This window comes from Sciurus carolinensis, chromosome 2 (assembly GCF_902686445.1).
Source record: "Sciurus carolinensis chromosome 2, mSciCar1.2, whole genome shotgun sequence".
Lineage (NCBI taxonomy): Eukaryota > Metazoa > Chordata > Mammalia > Rodentia > Sciuridae > Sciurus > Sciurus carolinensis.
This window is the reverse complement of record NC_062214.1, coordinates 98,788,228-98,805,589: the sequence shown is the minus strand read 5'-3', so window position 1 is coordinate 98,805,589 and position 17,362 is coordinate 98,788,228. Positions and strand designations below refer to the sequence as shown.

The window sequence follows — 17,362 nt, the reverse complement described above, 5'->3', positions numbered from 1 at the left end:
TCTCTTCCCATATTTTGCTTTTTCTCTAAGACTGCAACCTGACTTTATGAATTATCCTCCATTTTCCATTTTCTTAGTTATCTTTCCTTTTATCTCCTTCAAGTCTTAAGAAAAAAAAAAAACCTCTCCTTGAGCCATGTAACCCTCTCAGGCTACCTTCCTATAGCTCCACCCTATCACTGCCAACTTTAAAAGAATTAAATTATCTCTACTTTCTTATGCCAATTCGCTCTGGAACTCTCTACACCAAGACTTTAAATACCCCATCCCTGACACTTCCACATCACTCAGCAAAGGCCACTGGTGGCCCCCAGTGTCAAATCTCCTGACCACACTAAGATTCTGGACCTCTTTGCTGCACATGACACCACCCACTAGATACCTCATTTTACTTGCAGTTCTTATTAACTCCTCTGTCTCTGCTTTCTCCTTCCATTTTGCTAACTGATCCTTCTCAATTTCATTTGCTGTCTCAACTCGCCTGCCTCTGACCTGCATTAAATGGTGACTCTTCCTGTGTTCCCTTGGTGACTGTTACAGTTTGGGTGTGAGGTGTCTACGAAAGCTCACGTGTGAAATGTTCAGAGGAGAAATGATTGGATTTTGAAAGTCTTAACCTAATCAGTGAATTGATTCCCTGATGGGATTAACTGAGTGGTAACTGGAGGCCCATAAGGTGTGACTGGAGGAGATTGGAATTGGGGCGTGGCTTTGGGGTATATATTTTGTATCTGGAGAGTGCAGACTCTCTCTGCTTCCTGATGATGTGAGCTGCTTCCCTCTGCCACACTCTTTCGCCCTAATGTTCTGCCTCAACTCGAGCCCTGAGGAATGGAGTCGGCCTTCTATGGACTAAGACTCAAATAAACTTTTCCTCCTCTACAATTGTGCCGGTCGTATCTTTTAGTCACAGCACAACAAAGCTGACTGAAACAGTGACCCACCACATTCGCTCTGCTATTTCCATGCACACTCCCAACAAGTGCTCTGCTTCTCTTTGACAGGGGATGCCGAGGGCACAAGTCCCCTTTGCCTTGTCTGTAGTAACACCTGGAAGTGCTTGGCAATTCACACCTCCTAAAATCAGGCCGCGCAGGATCGTACATACTCCAATCCCTTGGTTGCACCCAGGACAGAGCTTAAGTGGAACGTACCCTGTCTCCAGAGCTCTCCGGAGGTCTGAGGCAAGAAGGTGAACCTCCTTAGAACCCTGATTAATATTACACCCTTTGTTTGACTTCCTCCCTTTTCCTGACCCACTTTCCACCTTCCTTACTTGTCTTGCAATTAACTCACTTTTACATAATAAAACCTTGTCTCCATAACTATTCCTGGGGAACCCAACCTAAGACAGACGTTGCAAATCTCTCATACCACTCACCTTCTCTGGATGATTATACTCACGTTTATAACTTCATTTTCTGTCTATGTGCTGATGATTTCTAAATAGTCATTAAATGCTATCCTCTCCCCTAGAGCTCACAACAGTGCACCAGCTCTCTCCAGGGAAAACTCAACCCTGATGTTTCAAAAAGTGGCCCCTCGAAATAAGGGTCCCCATGAAAATCGAAGGCAGACCCTAGGGTAGAGAAAAGGAGTTAGGGGAGGGAGGAGAGGCCCAGGGGAAGTACTGGGGAGTGAAACTGATCAAACTGTTATGTGCATGTATGAATATGCCACAGTGAAACCCGCTGTTCACTATTCTGTATAATTCATATGCACCAATAAAAAGGAAAAAGTAACTAAAAATGGTCCCTCTTCTTTAAATAATCTTAAGGCTTTTCAAAACCATATTCCTGTAGCTATATGCCATATTTCATCTTCACTGAGATCAAGTAAGACACTCATTTATCAGCATCATCAGGCAGACTCAGACCTCAGCTGCTTCTCTGTCTGGTCTTCACTGAGCAGGTTCCTGAGTCCCTGCCATCATACTTGTAGCCATCAACTGTGTTGTTTTAACCCCTGGATCACAAAGTACTTTAGCTTCCAAACTTGAAGGCTGAAATCCACAGATACTTCTCCCCACAGGTGCTCTGCTGAGAGCATTTTATTTCACCAACACAGTCACATCAGCAGGTTTTCTGGTCCAACTTGATGGTATGTAGCCATGACAGTGACAACAGTTGATGCAGGAACATCACCATTTCACAAAAATGAGAATGTTCAAAAAGAGCTTTGAACCAAGTACAGAAGATGCTCGGCATGTAAACAACCAAATGTTCTGATTTTGCAAAGACAGTTTGGTTTGGTTTTTATCATTATGTCTCATGAGCTCCCACCCAAGGTGCAGGAGAGAATCAACAAGTTCAAATTTATTCCATGGCTTCTGATTGACTTTCAGGGAAGGGGAACATTTTTAAATGATTTCCCTTTGTTCCCTCTTTCATACTTCTAATCTATTATCCATATGTGCCAGGACAAGGAAACAATTGGGAAGTCTTGATCTAGTTTATAGTGAGACATATATACCTAAAACAAAAAGCAAACTCTAAGGTAAAAAGCAAACAAACCAATGCCCAAACTGGGATCAGCTGGGTCAATCTTCCCAAAAGTAAAGCCACGTTGGGACTTCCCTCAGGAGCACAAGGCTCACATGCCCTTTGTAAAGCCATTTCTAGGACAACAGAGAAACAAAAACCAAGGATGAGAACCTGGGACACGCCTGAGGGGAAAAGTGCTTCTTAGGGTTAGCACATGAATGGTCCCACATAGCAAGCTGTGCACCCCTGTCCTCCCCAACACTGAAGCATAAGCAGGTAATGGGTGACTTTATGACTTTGGCCGCCACACCCACCACAGACTGTTTGCTCTGGGCTGTCCATATGCCTCATAAGGGTTCAATAATCTTTGCTGATTGGATGAATAAGTGCATAAAATGAAAAATATTACTCTCTTCCTAGGTGCTGCCTCCGGAGGTGGCTGCCATCAGTATTCAGCATCATGGCTTCTCTCAGACCTCTCGTGAAGCCCAAAATCATCCAAAAGAGGACCAAGAAGTTCATCTGGCACCAGTCAGACCGATGACATCAAAATTAAGTGCAACTGGCAGAAACCCAGAGGTATTGACAACAGGGTGCGGAGAAGATTCAAGGGTCAGATCTTGATGCCCAGCATTGGTTATGGGAGCAACAAGAAGACAAAGCATATGCTGCCCAGTGGCTTCTGGAAGTTCCTGGTCCACAACATCGAGGAGCTGGAAGTGCTGCTCATGTGCAACAAATCTTACTGTGCTGAGATTGCTCACAATGTTTCCTCCAAGAATCGCAAAGCCATCGTGGAAAGAACAGCCCACCTGGCCATCAGAGTCACCAATCCCAAGCCAGACTGCTCAGTGAAGAAAACAAATAGACTGTTCATGGGCACATTTTTTGTGTGCTTAAATAAAACCATAAAAACCATCAAAAAAAAAAAAAAAGAAAAAGAAAAATATCAGATTTTATTGCCCATGTGATATCTGCCATATTTCGAGAGTCCAACTATTCACCTGCAACCCTCACCAAAGAAAATAACTTACAAATACTGTAAAAGTTCCAATGTTAGAATTATCCCCATTCCCATTCAAGTATCAATTGATATCTCCCATTAGCAAGGCAAAAGTATCAAGTTAATAGATTCAACACTGAGTTTTGAAAATCCCAGCTTTCCTTTACTAGATCAGTAGAACCAGCTCCTATCAGAAAGATTTGTGATAACACATATAACCTAATCAATCATCTGGGAATAAATAGAGCTATAAAAATATATTGTGCCAATGTGCAGTTATTCACAGTAACCAACGCTGAGATATTATTCAGATAAGTCAGATGAACCACCAACATCCCCCGAGCAGTTCAATTATGTTCTCCTGTCTGAATTATTAGAATTCCTCATTATCGTTGCTTTTTAATCAAGCCCATTTCCTTCCCCAGGGGACATTTTGGCAATAACTAGAGACATTTTGGGTTGTCTGAATAGGAGGTGGAGGTATCTAGTGGGTCGACGTCAGAGATGACATTAAACATCCTCCAGTGCACAGGCTAAGCCCTCCAGCCCAAACTGCTAACAGCACAGAGGCTGAGAATCCCTGCCTTGTTAGTCTCAAGTCTTGACAGCATCCATCCTTTGCAGCCTTGATTTATTGTTACAAGATGGAGAGCTTTTTGATTGCCAGAGTATCTCTTAGGAAGAAAGCAACCTGTATTTAGAGAAAGTAAGTTTATCATCCGGAGTGAAAACGAGACTTCAAACAGCAAGTTTAAGTAATCAAAGAGCCCAGGCCATGTTTACTGGACAACTTTGGTTTTACTGGGTATCTGAATGAGTTGTAGCAAAGAGGAGACCCAAAACTACTCAGAAAATGGAAGGAAAAAGAAACTCCTGAGGACAAAGTAATTGAGAAAAGGTTTTGGAAGAGAGCAAACATGTCTAAAAAATGTTTTTTAAGTTGTTTATGATAGGGTTTATAATTCCCCTCCTCTCTCCTTCCTCAAGGTTTCCTACCTCAGTCACTGATTATTTTATAAAATCAGAAAAATTTCATTCCTTTGTTTCTATTGAACCTAAACAGATTCTGAGTTTAGCATCCAGGTTGGCCCAGAGCCTGGTCATGGAAATGCTGAAACTGGGCTGGTGAACTTCAAGGTCACAATGAATTTTCTTCAGCATTCACAAAGACCTAAGTCACAAACCTTCTCCCTCACTTCAGAGGAGATTTTGTCAGGTCAGGAATTAACTCAAAGCACCCTCAGAGGTTTCCTATGAAGCAAACACTTATTCCTGTGTTAATTTTCCACAACCGTGCCAAATGCCAAGTCAGCAAAGAATGATCCCCCTGAATTATACAGAAAAATGTATGTTTCATTTATAAGTAAAATAAAAGGCAAAGGTATTCCAGAGTAATGAACTGAATGAAATAATGATGTTATAGTTACACCATAGAAAAGTTGCACAAAAGATAAGTGCCAGATGGCTACAGCACTCAAGAGAGTTGGTGAGGCCAAACACAGCATCCAGAACAACCTCTACTACAGCCAGGGCAGCGTGCTGCAAGAGTGACCAGGTCTCAACGCAAGGATCCCTCGGCTCCATCCGAAGCCCACGGTGCCTGCTTCCTTTCTCCAAGCAACACTGTGATTCTCCCCCAGCCTGAGGGGCTGTGGTCTAAAAACTAGAATGGCATATCAATAGGCAGCAAGCAGATGAGGTTTCTACATTTCTATAAGATATCTTATAAATGTGTTTGTAGGAACGAACAGTCTGGGTAGATTTAGGCAAAATGAATAAAATACAGCACTTAACTATTTACAAAGTACTTCCAGGTGATCCCTGGAGACAGGCAGAATCTATCAGTTCTCACTGTAAGCTGGTCTCTCAGTAAAACCAGTAAGACAGGTAGCAGAGTGGAGAGTAGAAGGTAGTGGTGCAGCACCTGGTGTTGGTGTCAGTAACTCAGAGACAGCTGTTACACTTGGAGTTTTCTGGATGCCAACACCATGCCCATCTGGTGGCAGAGTTGGAAAAGGAGACACTGCCACGATACAGGGATGGACCTGCAGAGGACAGAGAACTGCCTGAGAAGAGGGTAAGCAGGGACAGGAGAAAGAGGCTCAGTTGAATTTTCCTCAGAAGCTATGATTCATACTAACTCAATGGCTGACATCTCCCAGCAGATTTGGGCAGGGGCAGGAGACTCTGTTATATAACTGATTTCCCAAGCCAGTTGAGCTCTCACAGCCAATGCTTTACTAAAAGAGGAGAGGGGTGGGTGCAAAAAGGAAATCCTAACTAAATAACTGAGAACCCTAAGGCTGAGTTGGGATACACTGTGTTGTCAACTTCTGGCTATCAGTTGCCACAAGGACAAGTCAAATACACACTTGTTATGGTTCACTCACCTGGGGCAGCTAGGGATCCAGCTAGTTCCAACTTCTGCAGATGAGATATATGCGAGGCTGTACCCACAGAAATTTAGAACCTCCTCCGGGGTGCCAGTGATGCTTAGTTTTGCCAGCAGGATGCTTTTGTGCCTAGGACAGGATGGGGATTGACAGGAAGCTACTTCCTCGCATCAGTCAAGTTAATATCCTGCAGGAAGACTGAGAGGCTTCTGTCCAGAGCGTAGCTTCAAACCCCAGCAAAATCCCAGGTAAGCCTGAAATATATAACAAGCTTTCTCAAGCTAATCATTCCTTTACAAGCATGAACACTGCAGTCCTACAGCTGTCTGTTCATGTGGAATAGAGCAAGTTACTAAAATTCAAAAAGTTCCTGAGGTCGAAATTTAAAAGGACCTGTGAAACTGGCTGCATCTGAACACATGCAGAGTTGTGCTCTGGACAAGTTTTCACGAGGCTTGCGCACTCTGCGTCTGCCTTCAACTCTCCATGACTTTCAGCTTTTGACCTCCTCACCTGTGAAATGAAGCTGGGATGGTAAACATTGGATTTCATATCACGTGCATGCTTTGGTTGACTGGCAATGGTTTCCTGGATGGATGGTTGTTTATGAATATTCTGAGGCTGAGACTGTGTTCCAAGGGAAGGAGGATCTTGATTGATTAGTGATATCTGCAATGCACACAGGATTAGGAAGTATTGACACATAATTGACCAATTGGAAGTATCTTTCTGGGTTTGCAGATCTGTAAGCTCTGATGTAGCATTACTGAATCAGGACAGCTTCTTTCTTGGCCTCCATTGTTTCTGTGAGAAGTCCACTGTTCATGCTATTGATATCCCCATGAACATACAAATCATTTTTCTCACAATCATCTTTCTCCCAGATTTCCTCCTTTTTTCAGTCTTATTGAGATATAACTGACAAAAATTGCAGACATTTAAAGGGAACAAACTGATATTTTGGACAATAAAGATTTCCTTTTTTAATGACTGAGTAATATTGTAATGTGTGCGCGCACATACACACACACACACACACACACACACCACATATTCTTAACCATTCATTCATCTATGGATACTTATGCATCCATATGTTGGCTATCATCATGTTGTCTACCTTAAGTGTGTGTGTGTGTATGTGTATGTATACACATTTGTAAAATGGTTACCACAATAAAGTCAATTAACATATTCATGATCTCCCTTTACCATTTTTTTTGTATGAGGTGAGAACAACTAAGATCTACTTTCTTAGCAAATTCCAAGTATTCCATATAGAACTATTAGCTGTAGTCACTATGCTACACAGATCTCCAGAACCTATTCCTTTTGTATATGAAAGTGTGTACCCTTTGACTGACTTCTCTCTGCCTCATCATCCCCTGCCTCTGGAAACCACTGTTACATTCTGTTATGGTTTGGTTGTGAGGTGTCCCCCAAAAGCTCACGTGAGACAATGCAGGAAGGTTCAGAGGAGAGAAATGAATGGGTTGTAAGAGTCTTAATCCAATCAGTGAATTAATCTCTGATGGGTGTGACTGGAGGAGATGGGTACTGGGGCATGGCTATGGGGTATATATTTTGTATCTGGAGAGTGGAGTCTCTCTCTCTCTGCTTCCTGATGATGCAAGCTGCTTTTCTCTTCCATGCTCTTCCACCGTGATGTTCTGCCTCATCTGGAGCCTCAAGGAATGGACTAAGACTTCTGAAACTGTGAACCCTCAAATACACTATTCCTCCTCTATGGTTGTGCTGGTTGGGTCATTTAGTCACAGCAGCATAAAAGCTGACTAATATGCACTCTTTACTTCTGAATTCCATTTGCTTTTGTAGATGTCACAAATCAGTGTGATTATGTAGCATTTATCTTTTTCTGCCTGACTTATTTCACTTGGCCTAATGCCCTTGAGGTTCATCTGTGTTGTCACAAATGGCAGAATTCCTTCTTTTTAATGACTAATTTTGCACATACCACACACACGTACGTATTCTTTATCCATTTGTCCATCTGTGGACACTTAGGTTGTGTCCATATCTTGGCTATTGTGAATAATGCTTCCATGAACATGGAAGTACAGGTTTCTTTTAAACATACTGATTTCAAAAGATAGCCTCTTCAACAAATGGTGCTGGGAGAATTGGAAATCCATATGCAACAGAATGAAACTAAACCCATATATCTCACCATGCACAAAACTAAACTCAAAATGGATTAAGGACCTCGGAATCAGACCAGAGACCTTGCATCTTATAGAAGAAAAAGTAGGTCCAGAGCTTCAACATGTCGGCTTAGGACCAGACTTCCTCAACAGGACTCCCATAGCACAAGAAATAAAAACAAGAATCAATAACTGGGATAGATTCAAACTAAAAAGCTTTCTCTCAGCAAAGGAAACTATCAGCAATGCAAAGAAAGAGCCTACAGAGTGGGAGAAAATCTTTGCCAATCATACTTCAGATAGAGCACTAATCTCCAGAATCTATAAAGAACTCAAAAAACTCTACACCAAGAATGCAAATAATCCAATCGACAAATGGGCTAAGGAAATGAATAGACACTTCACAGAAGAAGATCTACAAGCAATCAACAAACATATGGAAAAATGTTCAACATCTCTAGTAATAAGAGAAATGCAAATCAAAACCACGCTAAGATTCCATCTCACCCCAATTAGAATGGCGATTATCAAGAATACAAGCAACAACAGGTGTTGGCGAGGATGTGGGGAGAAAGGTACACTCATACATTGATCTTTCCTCTGGCAGTTCATATCTATTGTTGAGCCCTTCTAGTGAATTTTATTTTGATTGAATTATAGTTTTCAACTTTATAATTTCCATTTGGTTCTTTTTATAATTTCTGTCTTTTTATTGATAGTCTTTATTTAATGAGCCATTTGTCATCATGCCTTTTTATGCATGGTTTCCTTTAGTTCTTTGGACATATCTGTAATGGTTGTTTAGAAGTCTTTGTTAAATCTGACATCTAGGCCCTCTCACAGGCAATTTCTGTTGCCTACTCCCAGCACCCATGGAGAAGTAAAACTGTCCTGTTTCTATGCATGTTTCATAACTTTTTATAGAATATTGGGTATTTTAGGTAACATTATCACAACTCTAAATGCTGATTTTTCTCCCCCTGATTCCAAGTCCCTGTTTGGGGCTTGTTTTTATTGTTGTTCTCTTGCTTCTTTGCTTAGCAACTTGGATAGACTATTTTAGTAAAGTCTATTTCCCAAAATGAGGCCTCTGGGAATGACAGTGGTTTTAGCAGGGCTCTCTGATCTCTTTCCCTGATTTATGTCACTTTCAGCTGATAGGCTCCACTAATTGTCAGCTTATGGCTCCATTGTTTTCAATTTGGGCACAGATTGCTCCACAGTCTCATTCAATTAAATTTAGATGGTGATAGGGATGGGGTTGTGGCTCAGTGGTAGAGTGCTCACCTACCATGGGTGAGGCCCTGGGTTCAATCCTCAGCACCACATAAAAATTAAAGTATTGTGTCCACCTACAACTAAAAATAAAAAGTATGTTAAAAAATTTAGACAGTGATAATTTTCAAAACCAGTCTTGGAGATTTGTTCTGATCTGCAGAGAGCTCTTCTTGTCTGTTTCTCTCCAGTTCTCCCTAGTAAACCTACTACTTGGTTTAATGCTGTATATTATTTGCATTGGTTATTGTAATTATTTGTCTCCACCTAAAGAGTGAGGTACTGGATACATTCAGGGACACTCTAAGTCCACAGGGTAGAAAATCTACTGCCTCAGATCCATACTGTTAGATAGGTAGACACACAAACAACATGAAAAGCAAAGAAACTAATTTCCCTAAACAAACCAAGATACTTCAATAACAGAATCCATCAAAACCACAGTGGAAGAAATATCAGAGAAGGAATTTAGGATGTACATAAACTGATCCATGAAGTAAAGGATGGTATAAGGAATGAAATCAGAGAGAAAATACAAAAAGTGAAAGATCACTTCAATAAAGAGGCAGAGATTCTGAAAAAAAAAAAAAAAAGCAGAATCCTCAAAATGAAGGAGACAATAAACCAAATTAAAAATTTAATAGAAAGTATCACCAACAGACAAGGCCATTTGTAAGACAGAGCCTCAGGCAGTGAAGATAAAATATATAATCTTGAAAATAGAGTTGACCATGGAGAGAAGATGTTAAGAAACCATAAAGAGAACTTCCAAGAATTATGGGATAACATGAAAAGGGCAAATTTAAGATTTATCAGCATAGATAAAGTCATGGAGATACAAACCAAAGTAGTGCATAATCTTTTCAATGAAATAATATCAGAAAATTTCCCAAACCTAAAGAATAAAATGGAAAATCAAAACAAGAGGCATACAGGGCCCTAAGTGTACAAAATTACAATAGACTCGCATCAAGACATATTATAATGAAAATGCCTAGCATACAGAATAAGGATAGAATTCAAAGGCTGAGAGAGAAAAATATCAGATTACATATAAGGGGAAACCAATTTGAATCTCAGCTGATTTCTCAACCTAGACTCTCAAAGCTAGGAGGTCCTGGAATAACATATACCAAGCTCTGAAAGAAAATGGATGCCAGCCAAGAATCATATGTCTAGCAAAATTAAGCTTCAGATTTGAAGATGAAATAAAAACCTTCCATGATAACCAAAAGTTAAAAGAATTTATAACTAGAAAACCTGCACTACAGACTATTCTTAACAAAATATTCCATGAAGATGAAAAGGAAAAAAAAAAAAGATGAGCAAATGGAGGAACTACACTAAAGGAATAGTCAATCAAAGGAAAAACCAATTCAATTCAAAAATTAGAAATAAACCAAAATGACCAGGAATACAAATCATATCTCAATAATAGCCTTGAACATCAATGGCCTAAACTAATCAATAAAAAGACATAGGCTAGCAGATTGGATTAGAAACCAAGACCCAACAATATGCCAACTCCAAAAGGCTCACCTCATAGGCAAAGACATCCACAGACTGAAGGTGAAAGGATGGGAAAAAAACATATTACTCACATGGATCATGTAAACAAGCAGGAATTTCTAGCCTCATGAAAGATAAAGTGGACTTCTAGCCAAAGTTAATCAGAAGGGACAAAAAAGGCCATTTCATACTGCTTAAGGAAATTATACATCAACAAGACATAACAATTGTTAATGTTTATGCCTCAAACAATGGGCAACTATGTACATCAAACAAACCCTTCTTAATTTCCAAGAACGAAATAGACCACAACACAATAATACTGGGTGACTTTAACACACCTCTCTCACTAGTGAATAGTTCCTCCAAACAAAAACTAAATAAAGACCCTACAGAACTAAATAATACAATCAATAATTTTGATTTAACAGACATATATAGATTATTTCATCCATCAATGAGCAAATACACTTTCTTAGCAGCACATGAATCTTTCTCTAAAATAGACCATATCTTATACCACAAAACAACTCTTATAAAAAACAAAAAATAAAGATAATACCCTGCATTCTATCAGATCATAATGGACTGAAATTAGAAATCAATGATAAAATAAAAAATAGAAACTACTCTAACACCTGTAGACTAAATAATGCTCTATTGAATGATGAATGGATAGCAGAAGAAATCAGGGATGAAATAAAAAAAAAAATACTTAGAGGTAAATGAGAATAGTAATACAACATATCAAAATCTCTGGGACACTATGAAGACAGTACTAAGAGGAAAGTTCATTGCACTGAGCTCATACATTAAAAGAATAGAAATCAATGAATAAATGATCTAACATTACATCTCAAAGCCCTAGAAAAAGAGCAAATCAACATCAAAAGCAGAAGGGAGGAAATAATTAAAATCAGATTTGAAAAAATCAATAAAATTGAAATGAAAGAAACAATTCAAAAATTTGACAAAACAAAAAGTTGGTTCTTTGAAAAAATAAATAAAATTGATATACCCTCAGCCATGCTAATGAAGAGAAAGAGAAAAACTCAAATTACTAAAATTTGTGGTGAGAAGGAACTATCACAACAGACACTACTGAAATGCAGAAGATAATCAGAAACTATTTCAAAAATTTATGGTCCAATAAAATAGAAAATCTTGAAGACTTTGACAAATTTCTAGATACATATGACCTACCCAAACTGAATCAGGAGGACATACAAATTTAAATTTAAATACAAACAAATCAATTTCAAGCAATGAAATAGAACACACCATCAAAAGACTACCAATCAAGAAAAGCCCAGGACCATGTGGATTTTCAGATGAATTCTACAAGAACTTCAAAGAAGAATTTACATCAATACTCCTCAAATTATTCCATGAAATAGAAAAGAAGGGAACCCTTCCAAACTCACTCAATGAAACTAGTATCACCCTGATACCAAAACCAAACAAAGATGCATCAGGGAAAGAAAACTTCAGACCAATATCCCCCGTGAACATAGACACAAAATTCTCAATAAAATTCTGGCAAATCACATACAAAAATATATTTAAAAGATAGTGCAGCATGATCAAGTGAGGTTCAACCCAGGGATGCAAGGTTGGTTCAACATATAGAAATCAATAAACATAATTCATCATATCAATAGATTTAAAGACAAGAATCATATATGACCATCTCAATAGATGCAGAAAAAGCATTTGACAAAATACAGCACCACATCATGTTCAAAACTCTAGAAAAATCAGGATAATAGGAACATACCTCAACATTGTTAAAGCTGTATATGCTCAAACCCAAGGCCAACATCATGCTAAATGGAGAAAAACTAAAAACATTCCCTCTAAAAACTGGAACAAGAAAAGGATGCCCCCTTTCACCACTTTTAATCACCATTGTTCTTGAAACTCTAGCCAGAGCAATTAGACAGACCATGGAAATTAAAGGGATACAAATAGGAAAAGAAGAACTCAAACTATCACTTTTTGCTGATGACATGATTCTATATTTAGAAGATCAAAACTTCCCCCAGAAGACTTCTAGAACTCATAAATGAATTCAGCAAAGTACCAGGATATAAAATTAGCACCCATAAATCAAATTCATTCCTATATATCAGTAAGGAATCCACTGAAAGGGAAATTAACCCTATTCACAATAGCCTCAAAATAAAATAAAATAAAATAAAATATTTGGGATTCAATCTAACAAAAGAGGTGAAAGAACGCTACAGGGAAAACTACAGAACACTAAAGAAAGAAATTGAAGAACACCTTAGAAGATGGAAAGACATCCCATGCTCTTGGATAGGCAGAATTAATATTGTCAAAATGGCCATACTACCAAAAGTGTTACACAGATTTAGTGCAATTTCTATTAAAATTCCAATAACATTCTTCATATAATTAGAAAAAGCAATTGTGAAATTCATTTGGAAAAATAAGAGACCCAGAATAGACAAAGCAATGCTTAGCAAGAAGAATGAAGCAGAAGACATCACAATACCAGAACTTAAACTACACTACAGAGCTATAGTAACAAAAACAGAATGTTTTTAGCACCAAAATAGACAATAGACCAGTGGTACAGAATAGAAAACACAAAAACTCACATAAATATGGTTATCTCATACTAGACAAAGGTGCCAAAAACATACAATGGAGAAAAGATAGCCTCTTCAACAAATGGTGCTGGAAAAACTGGAAATCCATACGTAACAAAATGAAATTAAACCCCTATCTCTCACCTTGAACAAAAAATCAACTCAAAGTGGATTAAGGACTTGGGCACTAGAACAGAGACCCTGTACCTAATAGAAGAAAAAGTAGGCCCAAATCTCTACCATGTCAGCTTAGGAACTGACCTCTTTAACCAGACTCCTAAAGAGCAAAAAGTTAAATCAAGAATCAATAAATGGCAAAGATTTTCTCCCACTCTGTAGGCTCTCTCTTCACATTGTTGATAGTTTCCTTTGCTGAGAAAAAGCTTTTTAGTTTGAATCTATCCCAATTATTGATTCCTGCTTTTATTTCTTGTACTTTTGGAGTCATGTTAAGGAAGTCTGGTCCTAAGCCTACATGATGAAGATTTGGACCTACTTTTTCTTCTATTAGGTGCAGGGTCTCTGGTCTAATTTCAAGGTCCTTGATCCATTCTGAGTTGAGTTTTGTGCCAGGTGAGAGATACGGATTTAGTTTATTTTGCTGCATAGGGATTTCCAGTTTTCCCAGCACCATTTGTCGAACAGGCCATCTTTTCTCCATTGTATGTTTTTGGCACCTTTGTCTAGTATGAGATAACCATATTTATATGGGTTTGTTTCTGTCTATTGGTCTACCTGTCTATTTTGGTGCCAATACCATGCTGTTTTTGTTACTATAGCTCTGTAGTATAGTTTAAGGTCTGGTATTGTGATGCCACCAGCTTCACTCTTCCTGCTAAGGATTGCTTTGTCTATTCTGGGTCTCTTGTTCTTCCAAATGAATTTCATGATTGCTTTCTCTATTTCTATGAGGTACATCTTTGGGATTTTAATTGAAATTGCTTCAAATTTGTATAGTGCTTTTGGTAGTATGGCCATTTAGACAATATTAATTCTGCCTATCCAAGAACATGGGAGATCTTTCCATCTTCTAAGGTTTTCTTTAACTTCAGATAGAGCACTAATCTCCAGAATCTATAAAGAACTCAAGAAAACTTTACACCAAGAATACAAATAACCCAAACAATAAATGGGCAAAGGAATTGAACAGGCACTTCATAGAAGAAGAAATACAAATGGTCAACAAATAAATGAAAATATGTTCAACATCTCTAGTAATTAGAGAAATGCAAATTAAAACTACACTGAGATTCCATCTCAATCCAGTCAGAATGGCAATTATCAAGAATACAAGTAACAATGTTAGTGAGGATGTGGGGAAAAAGGTACACTCATACACTGCTGGTGGGACTGCAAACTGATGCAACAACTCTAGAAAGCAGTAAGGAGATTCCTCAGAAAACTTGGAATGGAACCACCATTTGACCCAGCTATCTCACTCCTCAGATTATACCCAAAGGAATTAAAATCAGCATACTATAGTGATGCAGCCGCATCAATGTTTATAGCAGCTCAACTCACAATAGTTAAACTATGGAACCAAACTACATGTCCTTCAACAGATGATGAATAAAGAAAATATGGTATATATACACAATAGAATATTACACAGCCTTAAAGAAGAATGAAATTATGGCATTTGCAGATAAATGGATGGAACTGGAAAATATCATGCTAAGTGAAATAAGCCAATCCCAAAGAACAAAAGGTCAAAGGTATTCTCTGATATGTGGATGCTTATTCACAATGAGGTGGGGGGCTAGGGAAGAATAGAGATACTTTGGGTTAGACAGAGGGATATGAAGGGAAGGGAGAGGAAATAAGAGTAGGAATGATAATAGAATGAATCAGACATTATTACCCTATGACCCTATATGATTACATGACTGTGTAACTCCAAATCATGTACAACCAAAAGATTGAGAAGTTATACTCCATTTATGCATGATGTGTCAAAATGCATTCTATTGTCATGTGTAACTAATTAGAACCAATAAAAATTAAAATGTTAAATGACTACAAAAAAAAAAAAAGCCTACATACGTGGGGTCTGCTGCCACTTGGAATAAAGCATGTTTTCTCTCCCAACTGCACTTCACATCTTCTTTCACCTGCCAGGATCCTGAAATCTGTTTCCCAGGGTCTGAGCCCCGGCAGGACACATTTTTTAATACTTTGGGTTGTAGGTTAACACAATACCTGATTTTGTTTATTTCATTTATGTGGTGCTGAGGATGTAAGCCAGCGCCTCACAGGTGCTAGGCCAGCACTCCTCCACTCAGCCACCACCCCAGCCCGACACACTGCTTTTGATAGCACCCTCAGGCTTAAACTTGCCCATATTCTGTTTCAAATAATGTCAATCATTTTGGGGAAAATTTCAGAGCTCTCTTTCAACATGGACTACCTCCCCCATGGACTAAACCTCTGAGCCACTACTCCAAGCACTGAACAGGTATTGTCGACTCTGGTGTTCTTGACTTCCCTCTCCTGGCTTCAAACCTCTGCCCTATGAATAAGCTGAGAGTGATTGGGGCCCCAGTATTCCTACCTGTCCCATCTTGAGTAGCTCCTCTACTCTATGAATGCAGCCGAGTTAGGGACAGGGGCTCCCTCACCTGCTTTCATCAGTAACCCAGCCTGGTCAGCCCAGTTTCAGGTGATAAAAAAATGCTAAAAGCCTGTGTTTCCTGGTGAAATATCATACCCCTTGATCAAGAGCAAAGCAAGAAGAGCCTCCTTCTTGGCCACACTCACCTGAAGCAGAGCTTCATATCGATCTATCTGCCAGCAGGGAATAAAGAACTTGGAGAGGGCTCAGATGCCACAGGCTCTTGCCGTTCCTACCATGTTTTAATAGATTTTCTTTCTCTTTTTATTTTTAATAACTACTTCTTCCTTTTCTCTATGAACTTAGGCCAATTCCCAGACTTTAAGTTTAAAATGTATTTTTAGAATACAATTGATAATTTAGACTAAACAAACATACATAGAACTTTTCATCCATCGATGACAGAATACACTTTCTTCTCAACAACACACAGGTCCTTATCTAAAATAGACCACGTTAGGTAAGTTATCACGTATGTTGGCATACAATTGTAATATCACCTTAATATATTTTTAACATTATAGGGTTGTTTGGACAGCTCCCTTTACATTGATGTTAATTTTTGTGTTCTCACTTTTTTCTTGATTAGACTTATTAGATTTTTATCAACTTTTAGCTATATATTTCTTTTCTATTTCATATATTTCTGTTCCTACTTATTTTTTCCTTCCTACCACCTAATTTGAAATAATTTGACTGTTGATCTAGCTTTTCTGATACAAGTACTTTAAGCTATAAATGTTCATCTGAATACTGTTTCATCACAGAGATTCTGATACTTTAAACTTTTGTTATCAATAATTAGTTCAAAGCACTTTTTATTTACTTTTCTTGTGCTTTCTTCTTTGACCTATGAGGGATTTATAAGTGTGCTGTTTAATTTTGAAGTAGTCAAGATGTGGGGGTGGGGTTCTATATATCTTAAGGTGATGGATTTCTAATGTAATAAATCACACAGGAAACACAGCATGATTTTGAATTTTTTAAGTTTCTCAAAGCTTATTTTATGACAGAATATAGTCTATCCTTATTAATTTTCTTCTTGTCACTTTTGTGTATAATTCTCTATAGATAAAAGTAGGCCAAGGTGGCTGATAATGTTAAGCCTTCTCTATCATTACTCCTTCCAGCAAAGTGAGGGGGCTTTGAACCTTCAAATATGACTGTGAATTTGTCTTTCTAGTTGTATTAATTTTTATTTCATGTATTTTGAAATTTTGTTATTAGGTACATACACATTTAGGATTGTTATACTTTGTGGAAGAAGTTACACTTTTATGGTTATGAAATGTTCCCCTTTATCTCTGAAAA

The 17,362-nt window shown here is 38.4% G+C and overlaps 1 pseudogene; it reads left to right on the top strand.

The window, feature by feature from the left end:
- Positions 1-2,943: 2,943 nt before the first annotated feature.
- On the top strand, positions 2,944-3,351 carry LOC124977909 (60S ribosomal protein L32-like; annotated as a pseudogene).
- Positions 3,352-17,362: the final 14,011 nt, after the last annotated feature.